The sequence below is a fragment of the Notamacropus eugenii genome, chromosome 4, assembly GCF_028372415.1.
Source record: "Notamacropus eugenii isolate mMacEug1 chromosome 4, mMacEug1.pri_v2, whole genome shotgun sequence".
Classification (NCBI taxonomy): domain Eukaryota; kingdom Metazoa; phylum Chordata; class Mammalia; order Diprotodontia; family Macropodidae; genus Notamacropus; species Notamacropus eugenii.
The window spans coordinates 68,185,393-68,204,079 of NC_092875.1; the positions used below are offsets into that span (position 1 = coordinate 68,185,393).

The 18,687-nt window shown below is 42.2% G+C and overlaps 1 protein-coding gene and 1 pseudogene across 1 annotated transcript in view; both read left to right on the forward strand.

Moving 5' to 3' along the window:
* Positions 1 to 1,439: 1,439 nt before the first annotated feature.
* LOC140502229 (IST1 homolog pseudogene) lies at positions 1,440 to 9,752 on the forward strand (annotated as a pseudogene).
* Positions 9,753 to 17,562: 7,810 nt separating this feature from the next.
* JAK3 (Janus kinase 3) overlaps positions 17,563 to 18,687 on the forward strand; it is a 47,952-nt gene continuing 46,827 nt past the window's right edge. The window contains exons 1-2 of the mRNA XM_072601687.1: positions 17,563 to 17,785; positions 18,197 to 18,359. The gene's annotated coding sequence lies outside the window, so the exon portion shown is untranslated. The remainder of the gene's footprint in view (positions 17,786 to 18,196; positions 18,360 to 18,687) is intronic.

An 18,687-nucleotide genomic window follows, 5' to 3' on the forward strand; every position in this document is an offset into this window, starting at 1 on the left:
AAACTCAAAGGCTAATACGCTCCCATCCTCCAACCAACTCCTGTCCCCTCCCTCTTTCTCCAGTGCCGGAAGAGGCGTGAACCTTCACGGCATCCCGGGAGGAGTAGTCTTCCCTTCCCTTTCTCTTCCCTTCCCTTTCTCTTCCCATTCCCTCCTCCCACCGCACGTGGCTCTGCCTTCCCGGCACACAGTTTAGGATTCCCAGGACGGTAACCCTGCTGGGTGGTGTCAAAACTAGTAGGATTCTATGGATTTACACGGGGATGGCATCTATTGTACAGACGGGGAAACAGGCCCAGCGACTTTACAGCCGCCATGGCATTTAGGAAGCACTAAGCCGTGCCCTAAAGGGCCGCTAGGTGGCGCTGTGGACGGAGTGCTGGGCTTGGAACCGAGAACGCTCCAGCCTCAGACGCTGGCTCTGCGATCCTGGGCAAGGCGCTTCACCTCGTGTGCCTCAGTTTCCTTATCTGTAAAATGAGAAGCAAATGACGAATCCCTCCAGCGTCTCTGCCAAGAGAAAGCCCAAGTGAGGCCAGTGAGAGTAGGACACGCCTGAACAATGACCCAGGACAAACAACCACCCCGTCCTAGGCACTGTGAGCTGAAAACGTTTACGTTGGAGGTGGGGGGGAAGGGCCAGAAGCACCTACTACCTGTGAGGCCCCCTGCTGAGCCTCCAGAGAGACCCACCACGGTCCCTGTCCACCAGGAGCTTTGTTGTGTGTTTGTCCTGCATTCTCCAAGAGGACCATGACATCAAGATGATGACATGACTTGCAGTTGACTTTGTTTTGAGTGAAGGAGGGCTGTGCAGGTCACCAGCCTCACTTCTCCTCCAGAGCCAGCTGGGTCCAGTGACCAGATATTGATCGGGATGACTGGAGATGGCCCAGGATGCACTGGGAGACCCTGGCCCTTTCAGGCTAAGTCTTAACACATTCTCACTTTCAGTGAGATACACCCATTCAATGAATACACTTCTTAAATTACTCAAGGGATGACCCCTTTAATTTAAAAGAAAGAAGCTTATCATCCAAGGGGAAAGCCAAGGCCTGGAACACTTCTGCTCCTGGGTCCTGTGGAGTCCTGGGCTGGCTGTACCCTGCTCTGAAGGGAGATGGCCATGAAGCAGTGGTTTGACCTAGCCCACAAACACTGCCTCCTTTCCCTCCAGAGACCCAGCTCCTTCGACTTGGCTTGTATCTGTCCTTCTGGCCAGTTTGGACTCAAAGCATTTATTAAGTATTTACTATATGATGGGCACTCTGATAAATGCTAGGGATATAAAAACCAAAATAAACCCCAAGATAGTTCCTTCACTCCAGAAGTTTATGTTTCTAATGATGAAAAATTGAAAATATAAGAAGGGAGAACAGGAGAAGGAACCCAAACGATATTGTGAGCCATGGGGAACCATGGAAGGTGACTAAGCAGGGATGGAACTATTACAGCTGGACTTTTTTTGGAAACTGGTGACCTCTGAAGAAGGTATGGAGGAAGAGAGGCTAGAGGTAGGGAAAATGGTTAGGCTTCTTTCCTTCCCGCACTAACCTGCTCCGGGGCTTGGAGCTCTTCTCCTTCTGTAGAGGCACCTCTAGAAGACTCTTCCTGATATTAGGCAGCACACCCTAAAAATTAATGGAGGGTGCCCCCTCTTCTCTTTGCTACTTCCAAGGCCTTGTTCGGCAGCACCTCTTCCAGATGGTTTTATTGTTCATCCACGACTATCCCTGTCTAACAATCTCCTGCCACCTGTTTCATTCTCTCTCCTTATGTTACTCAGTCATAGGAGCCACCTAGGAGCAAACCAACCCTCATATACCCCCTTTCTATAATCTCATCCTCATCTTTCTCAACTCTATACTACTTATGGCCCATTCCATTCACTGTGCCCTCTGGAATTCCTGTTCTATGATAAACAAATCTTCTGGATGCTTTTCTCTCTCATTTCTACCGGCCAGCTAGCTTTTCCTGACAATGCCCCATTTTGGGCCACTTTTCTCCTTTTCCAAATTGTACTCTTTAGTTAGCCAATCCAATCCACATGGGCCTTTACTCTCAAATCCCTCCACCCTTTTGTCCTATTGTCTGTTATTCCTTTCCAAATCTCAGTTCCACACTACTCCTATCATTCACCTCCTCTGCTCCTACCAGCTTGCTGCTAAACAGCTGGAAAAAGCCATACAATCTTGGTAATTGGTTACATTATAAATTAATGTTAAATAATTTCAATTCAGTAAATTCAATTTAAATAATTCCAAATGGACCCTCACTGCAGCAAAGCTGTTCTTTTCTGCTTTTCCTAATCCCCTCAACTGCTAAACTTCCAGACTATCTTGTATTTTAAAAGTTTATATTTCTTCTCTCTACAGGGTGTATCTTATATACAATCTTGTAGGATGTAAGCACCTTGAGAGCAGGATGGTTTCTTTCTTTACATTTGTAGTCTAAGGCCTAGCACAATGCCAGGCACATAGTAGGTGCTTGATCAATGTCTGTTGGTTGATTGATTGATTTGCTGATTGATATCATGATGAACCTTTCACAATCTGGCTCTAGTCTATCTTTCTAGGTTTATTTTTAATTTCCCTTCAAGCCCAACTGGTCTACTTAATGTTCTTCTAAATCCCCCAATTCAGCCTATCATCTCTGTCTTCAAGCCTTTTTATAGACAGCCCCTTCTACCTGAAGTACACTCCTCACCTCAGTGTCACAGAGTCCAGATTACCCAATTATGCTCCAACAGACATCTAAAAAGATACCAGATAGAACAGTGACCAAGATGAGAGACATGGTCAGTTCCTCCATGTATTCTAGGACTGCCCCAGATGCAGGTGGAGGGCAGAAGGAAGCCAGCATGAAGCCTGCAAAAGCTACGAACTCTCCAGGGACCTCAAACCCAACCTCATTCCATAGAGCCTAAGACATGTGGGTGCTCTGATCAGGGACACACCAAGAAAGGTAGAAGTCATTGTAAGCTGTGGGTAATCACAACCTGATGCCAGCAGGACCTTGGCACCGGTCTGTTGGGACAGCAGCAAGGAAGAGAGCCAGCCCCTGTTAGTCATTACCTAGGAAGGCAAGAGTTTGGGATTGGGGGGAGTGCACACTTCTGACAAGCAGAAGACAAGGGCATCTCGCCAACCATATACACATGCTGGGGGCTTTGTCGGAACCCTGAGCCAAGCAAGATTTCCAATGTGAGGGGACGGAACCAATTCTGGGTTGGAGATTGCATAAGGAGAGATAGTGATAAGGCCAACCACCCAAGTTGGGCCAAGAGAAACGAAGCAAAAGTCAGAGGTTTGGGCAGATGGCAGGGCCTGGTGCCAGCCATTCCAGCCAGGACTGCAGAAATGTTCAAACCACAGACGACAGAGTACCAACCAGGGCTGGCCTGCTCCATCTAAGACTGCAACTGTGGGGCAGCATCTGGCCCTAGCACAACGTTCCAATCCAGAAACTGAGGCTGAGGCTGGAGATTTGTGCAAACAAAAGAAAATATCAACCATGGTGAAGAAATATGATGGGTTAAGAGAAGCCCAGGAGATAAACCCAGAAGACAGCATCTTCACAAGAATAAGTAGAACCTCTGAGAAAGAATGACTTGGCCACAAAGACTCCAAGAGTGGCTGGAATGGAACTACAATTTAAATGAGAGCCTTGAAGAAAAACTTCGAAGGAGAAAAAATGGTTTAGAATAGAAAATGGAAATCTTTCCCAAGTAATGAGCTCCCTGAAAAACAGAATGAATCAAACAAAATTTAGTTAATCTATAAAACAACAAGAAATAGAATGATAATAAGAGAACTTTATGATTTATATGACACTTTAAGAATTACAGAGTACTTTACAGAAATTATCCCATTTGTTCCTCACCAACAACTCTCTGAGGAAATCTCCCATTTTACATATCTTACAACAACCCTGGAAGATAGGTGACCTTATAACTTCCATTTTATCATTGAGAAAACAGAGGGCAAATGACTTGCCCAGCACCGTAGGGGTAGTATGTGTTTGGGGCAGGATCTGAACTCATCTCCCTGACCGTAGGTCTAGTCCTCTATCCACTGTGCCGTATAAATGTCTCATTATTAGAACAAAGTCAAAAGATTGAAAAATTAGAAAAATATGTATCAAAAATAACTGACCTAGAAGGTGGGTCAGGAAGAGAATCCTTAAACTCTGTTGTAGGGCATATTACAATATGACTACTGTGATGCATTTAATAATTATAGTTTTGCTACTGTAAGTCCTGTCTTTTTTCACTCTGCAGAGTATAAATTAATATTATTTGCAATAAGCAGCTCTTTTTGTGGTGGCAAAGAACTGGAAATTGAGGGGATGCCCATCATTTGGGGAATGGTTGAACAAGTTGTGGTATATGAATGTAATGGAATACTATTGTGATCGTAAATAAGAAATAATGAGCAGGCAGATTTCAGAAAAACCTGGAAAGACTTACATGAACTGATGCTGAGTGAAGTAGCAGAACCAGGAGAACATCGTACACAGTAACAGCAACATTGTGTGATGGCTGACCTTGATAGACTTAGTTTTTCTCAGCAATGCAAGGACCTGAGACAACTCCAAAAGACTCAAGATGGAAAATGTTATCTACATCCAGAGAAAAAATTTTGGAGTCTGAATGGAGATGGAAGCAGACTCTTTTCACTTTTTTTTCCTTTCTCATAGTTTTTCCATTTTGTTCTAATGCTTTTTTCGTAACATGACTAATAGGACAATATGTTTAATATGATTGTACATGTATAAGCCATATCAGATTGCATGCTGTCTTAGAGTAAAGGGTAAAGGGGAGGGAGAAAAAATTTGGAACTCAAAATCTTATGAAAGTGAGTGCTGAAAACTATTTTTATATCTAATTGGAAAAATATATTAAGTAGGGAAAAAAATCCAATAAAATATTACTTGTTATAAAATACATGAAACATAAATTAATCAATATTACTTGCTATAGGTCATGTATATTATACACACATATTATATATGCATGTGTGTATATATATACATATATAAACATATACATACATATATGCCAGTGTGTATGTTTTTATGGAAGCACATTTATACATAGCTGTATAAGTGTGTCCTTTGTGTATTAGAAGTCCACTGTGTATTAGTCTTTGTGTATTAGAAGTTCATTCCCAAAAACTGTGGCCATGCCTTTTAGGATGGAAGTACCACGCTTTGGGGATGGAAATACATGTCTATAACATGAGCAGAAGGGTCCACTAGGTGGCGCCATAGTGCCTACTGTACTGGGCCTGGAGTCAGGAAGTCTCATCTTCTTGAGTTCAAATCCAGCCTCAGACACTTAGTTGCTGTATGACCCTGAGCTAGTCATTTAACTCTGTTTGCCTCAGTTTCATCATCTGTAAAATGAGCTGGAAAAGGAAATGGTGGACCACTCCAGTCTCTTTGCCAAGTAAACCCTAAATGAGGTCATGAAGACTGAACAACAACACATGAGCAGATCTCATCACCTTCATTGGCCAATGCAAGCTCTCCACATGGAGAACACTAGGGAGCTTGATTCTGGGAGAATTATGATAAAGTATGAGAGAAATGCCTTAGAGAGATGTGGAGCAGGTGTAGACAATTCTGCAATTGGTTCCCAATCAGCTAACCGTTTTGGGGAAAGGCTTTGGAAGCATTCAGCATTCTCTTCATCCTCTTCAGTCATGGCTTCTTTTGTCACAGTTACTCTTTTTTAGAAAATTATTTAGTATTTTATTTTTCTGCAATTACATGTAAAAATAATTTTTAACATTCCTTTTTAAAACTTTGAGTTCCAAATTCTCTCCCTTGCTCCATTCCCCCCACCCCCGCATTGAGAACATAGGCAATTCAATAAAGGTTATACATGTGTAGTCATGCAAAACATATACATAATAGTCTTGTAAAAGGAAACAGATAAAAAAGGCTCAAGAAAAATAAAGTTAAAAAAAAAGTATGCTTCAATCTGTATTCAGACATATGAGTTCTTTCTCTGGGGATGCATAGCATTTTTCATCCTAAGTCCTTTAGAGTAGTCTTGGATCATTGTACTAAGTCATTTATAGATGAATATCTTACACTATTGCTGTTATGGTGTACAATGTTCTTCTGGTTCTGCTCATTTCACTTTGCATCAGTTCATGTAAGTCTTTCTAGGTTTTTCTATGCCTCAGTTACTCCAGGAGGGTCTCAGTAATTCCCTTTCTTACTGCATCTAGTGAAAGATCATGGGAGAAGGAGAAGAAAGGACCTTAAGGCCTTCTCCCCTCAGAGGTGATGTGGAACCAAGAAACAGACCTCAGTGCTTGGCTTTTTTAATTTGGTCTTTTCTTTGTTCTAGGTGAAGAGAGTGGAGCCTCAGGACCTAGTGAGTTTTAAAGGTCCTTGTGCCCACTTGTTGTCCTCAGCCTAGCATCAGTACCCTGAGGATGAAAGAGTGACCTTCTGGTCCTAGGCCATCAGAAACTGAGACAAGGATTCATCTGGAATTCTTGATGTATCTGGATATGAACTTGGCACAAATAGTGCTATGTAGGAACTGAGTTAAGTTGAACCTACTCTCCTCCAGAGACCGAGGTGTTCTAAGGAAGTATATGTCCTAGTTGTACTTCTGTTCTTGCTATAGTGTCCCAAAATTCTCAGAACAGTTTTAAGCTAATATACCAAATTGTGCAGCCTTAAGACTTTTGAACACCCTGTGACTTTGAAGTAAATTTCCCTTTATAAAAGTATAATGCGTCTGACTGTGGCTGATCAGACCAATATGAGCTTGGAAGGCTCTACCACAAGTTGAGTACAAACAGTTCAATCAGAAACACTTCCTTGACCCCAACATAGTGATGTCATTTTGGTCCTCTTCGAGCATGAAGGACAACAACCAACCAACCAACCCTTTGTAAAAACTAATTGATATTAAGTGGTTAAATGGAACTGGGGCTACTAAACAAAGGCCCCTAATGATGCAGAGGAAAAAGCTGGTGAAGGAGAGAAAAGCTACCCCCCAAAATCCTTTAGGAAGCCTAAGGGGTTGTAGCCTAGTCCTGGTAAATGAGGCCAAAGCATATGTACCATACTAATTTCTGGGTTGGAAGCTGAATGCTTAAGAATCAATTTGCATCTGGTCTTAATTCACCTCAAACTGCTGGGAAAAATAAAAATGGAACTGGCCCAGCAAGCAAGGAAGCAGCTTGTAGATTATGTAGCGGGCTTGGAGCCATGTGGAGCACATGATTAAGGGAAGATTCTCTTGCGAAGGGCATTGAGGTATTAGACCTCAACAGTGACCTGCTCTTGACCTCATTCGGCCTGGTCTGGTACATGAAGGAATTAGATTCTGGGCTGGCTAAATCTGCATCCACATTGATCTTCCGCTTCTGGACTCCAATCTGAAACAGCTGAGCTGAAAATAGCTGTGGATCAGCTTTGTGCTGAGTATAGCAAGGAATGTGATAGATTGTGTAGCACTGACCAGAGGGGAAGAACGAATGACAGGCTAACACACAAATGAAATGTGGAGGTTCCACCCAAAATTCTGATAGAGAGATACTTGCTTGAGATTTCCCCAAACTACAGTGTTCTTTATAATCCTGACTGTTGTCATGGCAGAAGCTCCTCCAGGAGTGGAGACAGATTTTATCAATGTTGGATTCACAGATAATGTGAAAAAAAGAGATGGTCATGTCAACATTTTACACTTTATAATACTAAGACAAACTCCAAATGGATTCATGACTTAGACATAAAAGGTGATATCACAAGCAAAAAGAAAATCATGGAAGAAATTGCCTTTCAGATCTGTGGATAAGGCAAGAGTTCATTTTTTGTTGTTCAGTCTGTCTCGCTCTTCTTGACCCCATTTGGGGTTTTCTTGGCAGAGACACTAGAGTGGTTTGCCATTTCCCTTTTCATCTTATTTTGCAGATGAGGAAACTGAAGCAAATATGGTTAAATGATATACCCAGGGTCAAACAGCTAGTAAGTGTTTTGGACTGGATTTGAACTCAGGAAAATGAGTCTACGTAACTCCAGGCCTAGAATTTTATCCATTGAGCCACCAACTTCCCCCAAAGAGTTCGTTACCAAAAGAAACAGAGAGGATCATCCGTAAAATAGAAAATTTCCATTATATAAAATGTAAAAGGTTCTGTACAAACAAATCTAATACAGTTAAAAGTGAGAAGAGAAATCTGGTAAATGGGAAAAAAATCTTTGCATCAAGTTTCTCTGATAAAGGTCTCATATACAAGATATATAAGAAACTTGTTGATTTTATTTATCATAAAACATTCAAAAAGTCTTTCTCCCCTTTCCTAATAATATCATTAGATAAAGTGTTGATCTTGACCCAAACAGTCCCATAGCAAATGACATCAGAGATAAGACTCTCCACAGCCCCCCTGTTAGTCAATCTTAAGCAAATCCAACTTTTAAGCAAAGCCACTTTCTGATAATCAAAGCATGTAACCAGGCAGTTTTTGAAGAAAGAAATCCAAACTATCAATACCCAGGTGAAAAAAATGCCCTAAATTGCTAATAATTAGAGAAATGCAAATAAAAGCAACTTTGGGGTTCTTCCTCATACCTATAAGACAGGCAAAGATGACAAACAGTGTCGATGACAAAAGATGTCAGTGACAAATATTGGCAGCGCTGAGGGAAAACAGGCGCACTAATGCCTTGTTGGTGCATTGTATTGATCTAGCCCAGGAGCGGGGGAACCTGTAGCCTTGAGGCAATGCCTCCAGCTATTCTAGAAAGCAATTTGAACCATGTACAAAAAGTTACTAAACTGACCCATTCATACCACTATTAGGCCTATACCTCAAAGAGATCAAAAAATGAGGAAAGGGACTGATAAGTGCAAAAATATTTCTAGCAGCTCTTTTTATGGTAGCCCAGAAACTAAGTGGAGGTCCTCTTTTTGAGAATAGTTAAACAAATAAATATGAATGGAATGGAATATTATGATAGCCATAAGAAATTACAAAAGAGACAATTTCAGAGGTAACAGGGAAGAACTCTATGGTGTGTGGGAGGAACAGATTATAAATTCATGTAAAAATGTACCTTTTTTTTTTTTTACAAAAGAAAATAAGCTAGTCATAAAAGAGGAAGAGAAGGAGGTAGTAGGTTTACAGTACCAGTTGTTGAGTCCCAGTGGAACAGAATCTATGCCTATTTCTAGGCCCATGCCATTACCAAGTTTTCCTTTCTTATAGCCCACCTCTAAAGGGTCTATCAGATTTTGCCATTGGAGACTTATCAGTCATTTCCAGAGTCCTGCCACCTCTGATACCAGCAGCCCCCTTGCCCCCAAGATATGAATTTGTTGAGGAAGTTAATGCTGATAAGAATGTTCCTTCTGCATGAGCTGTTCTTTGTGGCCCTGAACCAGAATCTCCTGCAAGATCCTCCTTAAAAACTAGATATCTTTGACTCGGTGTTGCCTGAGTTGTCATCTGTCCCAAACATACAACCAACCAAATGGGCTGATGCCGACACCTCAGTACCTGAGAATATTGACTTTGATCTTTCCCAGAGATTTGAAGGACTGAAGAAAAAAAGGTAGATTTTTTTCATCCATTGCACCTCTGTCTCTCTCTGTCTGTCTCCTCTTTCTCTGTCCCTGTCTCCCTGTCTCTGTCTCTCTGTCCCTGTCTCTCTGTCTCTGTGTCTGTCTGTCTGTCTGTCTGTCTCTCTCTCTCTGTCTCTCTCTCTTTATTGTTATACAACTCCAGGATTTGGGAGCTGGGACTGAGTACTTCTTGGAATGAAGATTCCATTTCCTATATTTACAAATGTCTGTTTCTTCCTAAACTCTTTTCCGGCCATGCCAAATTCTGCCACATTCCAGCTCTTCATGACTACAAATGGAAACGGAAATCCTACAAGAACAAAACAGAAAATGGCTCCTGTCAGGGATGGGCAGCTCCTTAAAATACATTTTATCTCCTGTGAGTGAGATTACAGGTTTTATTCTTAGCTGTTCTGGAGACATTCCATAGGGGAAAAGGAAAGGGAAAACACTGTGTGAGAAACAAGGCTTTGTTAGACAATGGTAAAGAGAGTATGTGAGTGAGGCTTTGCATCCCCAGGCTGGGGGCTTAAACTCAGAAAGCCATTCGTAAAGAGGGCAATGTATAAGAATGAGAGGCAATTCACACACACACACACACACACACACACACACATATACATATTATATGTCACACACATCACAATACACACATGCATGTATATATAACACACATACACGCATACACACATGTGTGCACACATACACATTATACATTTATATACACAACACATACATACATATGTATATATACACACATACATTTACATATATATGTAAATACACACACACTGCCTGTGAAATGCTATTGTATCTGGATCCAGTATCTGGAACCTTTTTGGGGAAAGGTGATGGATGGCCTCTCCTAATTCTCCTGGTTTCTAGAGGGAGCCCACCCAAAAGAATCTTTTATTGCTTTAGCTGGAACATTGCCTTTCCCTTCCACAAGAGGGCATCCTTAGACAACTCCATGCCTTTTCCTATAGTTTATCATGTTGGAAGTTTGTCTCCGTGTTCTTCACACTGGTATCTGATGACAATTTATAGATGAGGCAGAGAATGCCGGTTCCAGGATTCTACTCGCCTTAATACGAGCATTCCAGCCTGTCCTAGAGTGGTGTGATCTGGGAATAAGACGGGAATCCATGAAGATTATGTGGAACCTTCAATAATTTAATCTTAGATAACTTTGTTGATATGGTTGGTCTCTGCTTTTTCCAGACTGGAGCTTCTGACATTCTAACTCTTACATTCTACTTCCTTCTATTAGCCAGTGCTGCTTTCTCCAAGTGGGAGAAAGATGAGACCATTTCTCTTTGTACGTAATCATGTATGCATAAGTTTCAAATAGAGTTTCTTGAATTTTTGATGGAAGTACTAACATGGGTTAGTAATGCCTAAAAAAAAAAAAAAGGTAGGGACTTTTTAAAAAATTCACTTTTCCTCCCCTATGAAGTGTAAGCATTTCATATGTAAACTCTCAAGGGTAGAAAAAGCTGCATAAGCACCTCAATAAGGCACTTGAAAGATTAACCTAAGGTCATTCTTCTGGCATTTGCCAAATAGCTTAAGAGAACTCCCTGGGAAGATTATGTCTGTATCATTTTTGCATGTATCCTATAAGTATTAATCGCCCCTCTTTTCCTAACAATAACCCAATAAAGTGTCCATCGTGGCTCAAACAGCCCCATAGCAACTGCCATCAGAGATAAAACCCTCCTTATCCCCCTTGTTAGTCAACTTTGAGTAAATCAGGGAACATTCCCCTTTCGTCATCCCCTTCAGCCTGTTACTATACTCAAAGATCCCAAAGTGTAGTTCTAAAAGCAAAGGTATCAGATAACCTTGCTTTCTACCAGTCACCATCTTGGAGTCCACCCTCATCCCCTCAGATCTGTTACACACATTATAGATGGAACTTTTACTATATAGAAAGTGTAGCTGGAAGGATATCTGTGGAGCTGTCACACCACCATCCCAATCTGTACACAGCTTTGGAGGACTGTATCAGTGAGCTCATTCTTTAGCCCTTCTATGGTCACAGTTAGCTGTGCAGAATACCCTTCAGTAAATTTTTTGTTGCTGAACACATAAGGCATGCATACATGCTTTCCTAGTCTTTCTAGTGTGGACACTGAGTTCTCACATGATCATTCATTTGGAGAGGTCTTTACTACCAAATGTAGGAAGTTAATAGGGGACCATCAATTACATTGAGTGATGTCTAATTGAGATTCCCTGGAAACCAAGAGCAAACCAAAAAAAAAATCCAAACCTAGATACCATTATTTCAAGAATCCTAAGAAAATCTTATTTTTCAGATGTATTAGAAACAGAAGAAAAAATGAAAATAGAAATGGTCCACCAATCACCTCCTGAAACTCCAAACTGAAAACATCTAACAATGCCATTACCAAAATCCAGAGCTTCCTATCCAAAGAAAAAAATGCTGTAAGTAGCCAGAAAAGGGGCACCAAGGAATATAGTCAGGATCACACAAGACTATGCTGCAACTGCTATAAGAAAGAGAAAATTTTGAAGCAGTAGATTTAAAATTCTCTGCTTTTCTTTCTGGACAATTACCAACTCTGCTATGTCTTTCTCTCTCCCTCTCTCCACAAGTCCTTAAGTGGATATCAAAGTTGGTAATGGTTTTAGGCTTCCTGGAGGCCCTTTATGTATGAGCATCCCAGATGCTTTGCTGTCTCATTTTCTGAGCTGCCAGCTACTGTGCAATGGTTGGCACTAACGTCTTCTGTGTCTCTGAGAGAGCACTGGCTTCTCAGAAACCCCTGGAAGCATGAGTCCACTGCCTGGCTCTATTTCTGTGTGCAGAAGCTTATTGATGACAGTCATCTCTGATTGGCCCTCCCAAAGGCCAAGGCCAAGATTTTACTGGTTTGGGGCCATATTTACAAGAAATTTGGCTGATTTGGGGCCCCATGGCACATCTTTGCTCAGAGTGCCCTCAGGCTGCCAGACATCTTTTGCAGCTCTTACTTATATAGAGGGATTTGTCAGTGTTTCCCTTTGGTTTTCCTGATTATTGCCTCAATGACACCCATTTAAATTGTCATTGGGATGTTTAGCAGGAGAATTTGTCTTTACTAAGGACTTTTATGTCAATATCTTAACCAGAAGTCTCTGGACCTCATCTTTCTTAACATAAGGCATCACATTTTTATTACTAGAAGATGAGAACACTATTTATCCCTACAGATATGTCAGTTATGTGTTTATATACTTTATACAAAGCATTAAGGGCCCTAGGGGACTAAAGAATGACTCATTGTCAATTCGTTGAATATTTCGTTGAGAAGCACCATAATAAAACACCCTACCTTTATTGACTATTGCAAAACTTTCAGCTTAGTTCCATTCATGACGTTCTTAGTCATGTATTGCAAATATATGTAGCAGTGATTATCCTGGCCCCAAGTGCCTGAAGGTCAGCTCTTTTACATTTCATTACTCCCCCAGGGTTCTCTGGTACCCTTAAGGGGGGAGTATGGGGTGTTCAAGGAACACTAGCACCTCTGGTGTGAGGGCTTGCTGAGGCCCTTTTCAGGGCTGCTCATCCACCTTTGGTGTCCACCTTCACCCAACTCTTACCTGTGGCTCCAAGAAGCTGTAGTATTCACAGTGGCCACACCTCAATAAACTGTCTTGGTAAACAGGCTAAATAGGTTGAACGTAACCAGGGGCCCTCCGATCCATCAGTGAGTTAAGGGGAAGTCTATCTCAAGCATGTGAAGATTTCACCTAGTAGAATAGGTGGATGAGAACAATTTTTTCCAATGTTCAGGAAGGTGACTGGGGCAGACACTGTGGAGTGCTTAGAGCTTGGTCAGACATGGAAGATGCCAAGGTCATCCACTGCATCCTGGGCCATCTCCAGTTTCTTGACCTTTGCCTTGCCACTGGGTTTCAGTGACTCAGGATGAGAGAGTGAGGCTGAGGCTGACTATGTGCAACTCTGCCTCACTTAAATCCAGTTCATGCAGAAGTCAAGACACCACCCAGTGATGTTGTTGGTCCCCAAGCAGGTTTGCGTTTGGCCAGTCTTTCTGCCATTGGTTTATGTCTGCACCAATGGTGTCCCCCCCCCCCCACCAATTTTCGAGGTCCTTTGTGCCCTTAACAGTTAGCTTAGCTTTTACAATGGAATATTTACTTCAAAGGTATACCCCTCTAATACATAGGGATATAATCCCTCTCCCCCTGCCCTCATACCACCTCTATTTTTAGGGAGGGAAGGGGAATTAGGTTTGCAGCTTAACTCAGTTTCTATAGAACATCAGTCCTACCACATTCCCAGTCCAAAGCCCAAGGGCTTACCTTCTGGTACTCTGGCTTCTCAAGGCTTCCCTGTGGGACTTTCAGCAACATCTGGCCTGGAATCCTGCCTCCAAGACCACCATAGTTTGAACTTCCATTACCAGGGACTCCACTAGAGGTGTCTAGAATTGAAAAGGACAAGTGAAGCAGACCAAAACCTCAGACCCAGTTCTCAGGGCCTAAAAGGGGATGGAGGGGAGGTAGTCTTTCCCTCCATCCAGCTTAGTTCATGGTATTCATGCTGTAGATGAACAGGACCTTTACCCTTTGGATGTTGCTAGAAAGACAGCAAGACTGTCCCAGGCTGGTAGTTTGAAAAATGCAGCCTGTTCCAGTTAGACAGCCAGTGGAAAAGGCTGTCCCCACTCATGAGGTAGGGGAATGCTGAACATCTTCCAAAAGGTTCTTAGTGTTCTTCACATGGCACTATCACCTTAAGAGATATGAGTATGCATGAAATACACACACATGTATATTACATACATAAAATGAATTCAGGCATTCTGAGAATGCTATCATGTTTCATATCTACTAACCCTATTCTATTAAGTACAGCATACATGGATAACATTGACTCCTATGACTCCACTAAAAAGCACATTAAGTAGCCACTTCTCTTACAATATCAAAACATCATTTGGAATCAAGTTTCAAATTAATGTGCACCAAGCAAAAACAGAGCTTGAAGGCCCTGAATTTAAATCAGGAGACCAATCAAGAGAGTAATGGATGAAGGAGATGCTTACAAATAGCTTATTCTTCTCCATGCATGACATACTGAGCATAAACTATCAGGGAGAAAACTGAGGTTGTGTTTGTTAAGAGAATAACTGGCATCCTCAAGTCAAACCTAACACATTTAGAATTATTAACACCTGTGAAGGGGCAGCCTGGTGGTGTCATGGATAGACTGCTGGCTCTGGTGTCAGGAGGATCTGAGTTCAAATTTAACCTCAGACTAGCTGTGTGACCCGGGGCAAGTTACTTAACCCTGATTGCCACACAAAACAGAACAAAAAAAATCCCAAATATCTGTGTACTAGTAGTCTTAATTTATACATTTGGTATAGTAAAAAAGGTAACAACTAATCTCAGAGTTGTGCAAATAAAACCTGCACAATGTTAATAATGTTAATAAAACACAGGGCTCATTTACCAAGGCATCTATGGAAAGATTAATATTTTTTGTGAAAAAGGAAAAAGAGCAAGAGATGTTTTCAGAGCACACAAATTTTATAGAAATACATTTGAAGCGAACATACCTCACTTTATAAAGGAAAAACAAAATCAGACAACAGATAGATACCTCCGTATTTTTTCTAATACAACTGAAAGTGTCGTTTTGCTTTGGAAAAAAAGAAGTGCTCCAAGTGTGAAATCAAAAGGTCCTCCACAGAAAACATTCCCATGAACTCTACCAATAACATATCAACAAAGATTTTGACCAAATGGCTAAGTCAGACCAATTTGCTTTTAGAAATGGAGAGATTTATTTTGATCCAAGATCAGATCATTGCCACCAAAAATTGTAGAAAGTTTACCATACTGATTGATACAGATTATGCAATGAAGTTGCCTACCTGTGTAACTTATTACTGCAAGTTGCATAAATGTAGCACCCACCAGATACTTGATGGGATGACACGATGAGATGGCATGGCTAGAATGACTCACCAGAAGTTCACTATCTTTTCTAAACTAACAAACAACAAATTCCTCTACTACAAATACAACCCCCCCCTCCTCCAGTATATCCTTGAGAATTTAGCTGGTAAACTCTCCTAGAACCAGCACACTGTAACAAACAGCACTGTTGCCCACAACTGCCCAAACATAACGTTGATCCATAAAAAATTAAGAACAAAGAGTTTTTTTTTTACGAGTTGTCACCATACTAAATATTCAAACTGTGAAATGAGAAATGTTCCAGATATAGAGAACTAATCAAAAAAATTATAGCCGTAGGTGAACAAGACAGGGTATGTGTTATTCTTGTAATTTTGTTTTCTACCAGAGTTGCCAAAATACTTTTGAAACTACATCATGACACTCTATTCAATTATAAAAGTCTGTCCTCTGCTTCAGCTGTCCACAGGATGTTAAATATTGAAAAATGAGAGCAGGCCAGTGACTTGTCTTTGGACCACTTCTTTCTTTACATGCATAACTTCAATTTACCCTGGGAAGCAAATAAGGCAGTTATTCTCAGTCCTCCTAGGTGAGAAAACACATTCATAAGAATCAAGTGATACAGTGAACGTGTCAGAAATGAGATGATACGCTGGCTAACACCTTCACTGGGATCTCCCAGGTTTTCTCTAGCTCTTACTTTGCCTGTTCCAAGGTCTCTCTTCCAGCCTGATTCTAATCCAGCATCTTCTCCACTCCTGAGTTAGACGACCCAGATTCAAGTCCTTTCTTTGACAATGAATACATGTGTGACTTTGGATAATCACTTAGGGTTTCTAGATTTTACCTTCCTCACTTGTAAAATAAGGAAATGGGAAGAGATGGCCTCTGAGGTTCCCTTTCAGTCCTGGATCTAGGATCCAGTTATATTTATTCTCAGATTCCCAAATGGCAAAGCAATATCCCTAGGACTCTCACAGGTCCATGGTTTTCCATTTTTATACCCATCTTCCTTCTATATTTGGTTGGCTGGTTGTTGTCCTTTCTTGAAGAGGACCAAAATGGCATCACTGTGCTAGAGTCAAGTTACAGTGTGGATGACTGTGGCCAATCAGACCAATACGAGCTCGGAATGCTTTACCACAAGTCAGGCACATATAGCCCATGTAAACATTTTCCTCCTATCCTATGTAACTGCAAACCTTCCCTTCTCCTTATCTTGCCTCTCTCCTCAGTAATTCTCTTACTCCTGGTTTCTTACCTTTTTCTGGGGGGAACATTTCATCTATGTTTTAATACCAGAGGCCTCATCTCAAAGCCCACCTTAAATCCCATCCTTTTCCAGTGCTTATACCTTTCAGAGTTGCCCTTCCCCATACTGGACATTCCACAGAAAAATGTTGCAGCTCCACAGACTACCAATACAGGTTCTTCATGCCTCGCCCCCAATCTGCCTTTCCAGCCCCCTGCTCTTACTACATGCATTCTGTCCTACAGCTGTCTCACCTCTACTCCTTTGTTTACATAGTTCCCTCTGCCTGGAATGTCTTCCTTCTCATCTTGGGAAACACCAGAATGACAGAGTATTGCCTGCCACCCTTCCTTGACATCCTTCCTACTCTCCTTATTCCCATCCCAGGTAAAGGGACTCAGCCTAACCTGAGCTCCTGGATATTGCCCTCCAGGGCCCGACTGACCCCTGCACCTTGTTATTCTGCCTCCTCTAATGCCCTGGGCCTCCAGAATTTGACCAATATATTCCTTTTACAGCTGGGCCCTTTATACATAGCACATAGGAAGTGCTCAATAAAATTCTTGTGGATGGAATTCTATTCTAGAAGCCAAAATGCCTGAGTTCTGGTCTTCATTCTGTCCCTGACTCATTCTGACCTTGGGCAAGTACCTTCTCTGGGACTGTTGGTTTCCCCCTCTGTTGTTGAGGGGATAGGACTAGTTTGTGTGTAGGATGCCTTCCGGCCTTGATGTTCTGTGGCTCAGCTTCCTTTCAGACATGCTCCCCCACCCCCTGCAGACTTTCTGTAAGTCAAAGCCTTTAGGCAGGAAACTAAGTAGCGAGGGGGAAGGGGGAGTCCAGTCAGAGGCTAAAGGAAAAGAGCCCATGGGTTTGGAGGTTTTCTTCTCACTCAGTAAGAAGGGATCCACGGAGGTGTTCGCAGCTACCTTCTCCATAGGGATCGCCTCCCTTCGGGTAACCTCAGCCAGGTAGGTGGCCCAGGCCTGTCCTGTTGTGTGGTAGAAGCAGGCTTGGGTTAGGGCCCCATGATGGGGATGGGAGGGGATGTAGTGTGTAGCTGGGAGAAGAAAGACCTTGAAACCAAAAGCAAAAGTTATTCAGGTGGCAGTGGCTGTCCCTCAGTCTTGTGACTGGAGACTCCAAAGCAAAAGGGTCATGGAGTTCATATCTCTCATTTCAGGGATGCAGAAACTGAGGTCTGAGAGCTTAGGTGATTTGTTTGGTCCAAATCTGCCTTGCCCTGACTCGAGGTCTGGCCATCTCCCCACTGTCTGCGATCCACATAGTTTCAGTTTTACCTCTAGTTTCAAGAAAGGGGGAACTCCTCACTTAACCTTACTTACATACGATTCTCCTTCCTCTGCCTCATCCTTGGCTAGGTTGTAAGGTTCATGGGAACAGGGACTGTGTATTCTAGTAAACTGGGATCTTGGCAGTCCCAGAAGAGCACGACACAAGGAGCAGACACTCACCGTGTAGACGTCCTTCCCCGGCGAAGGCCACGCCGTCTGGAGCATGCCCTGTCTTGTGTTTGGTGAGAAGGTGAGCAGGGTTGGGTATGTGTGTGGGAGACGGTCTGGTGATATAGGGGGCTATAGGAGGCTTTGCCTCAGTAGCTTAAATTCTTTCAAATAGCTTCCGTAGGCTTCCTTAGCTTTTATTTCCTTTCCTATAAAAGGAGGGGATGGGACTAGACCTATAAGTTTCCTTATAGCTCTCAGTCTATGATCCTCTGACCACAGATGCTCAGAATTATCAGCCTCTCACTGTTTACTTCCTACACCCCAAACTCCTTCACCTTCTCCTCCTCCCCACCCCCATCCTATCATATATCAGCTTGCTTCTTGGACCCTCACTGCTTCTCTTTACT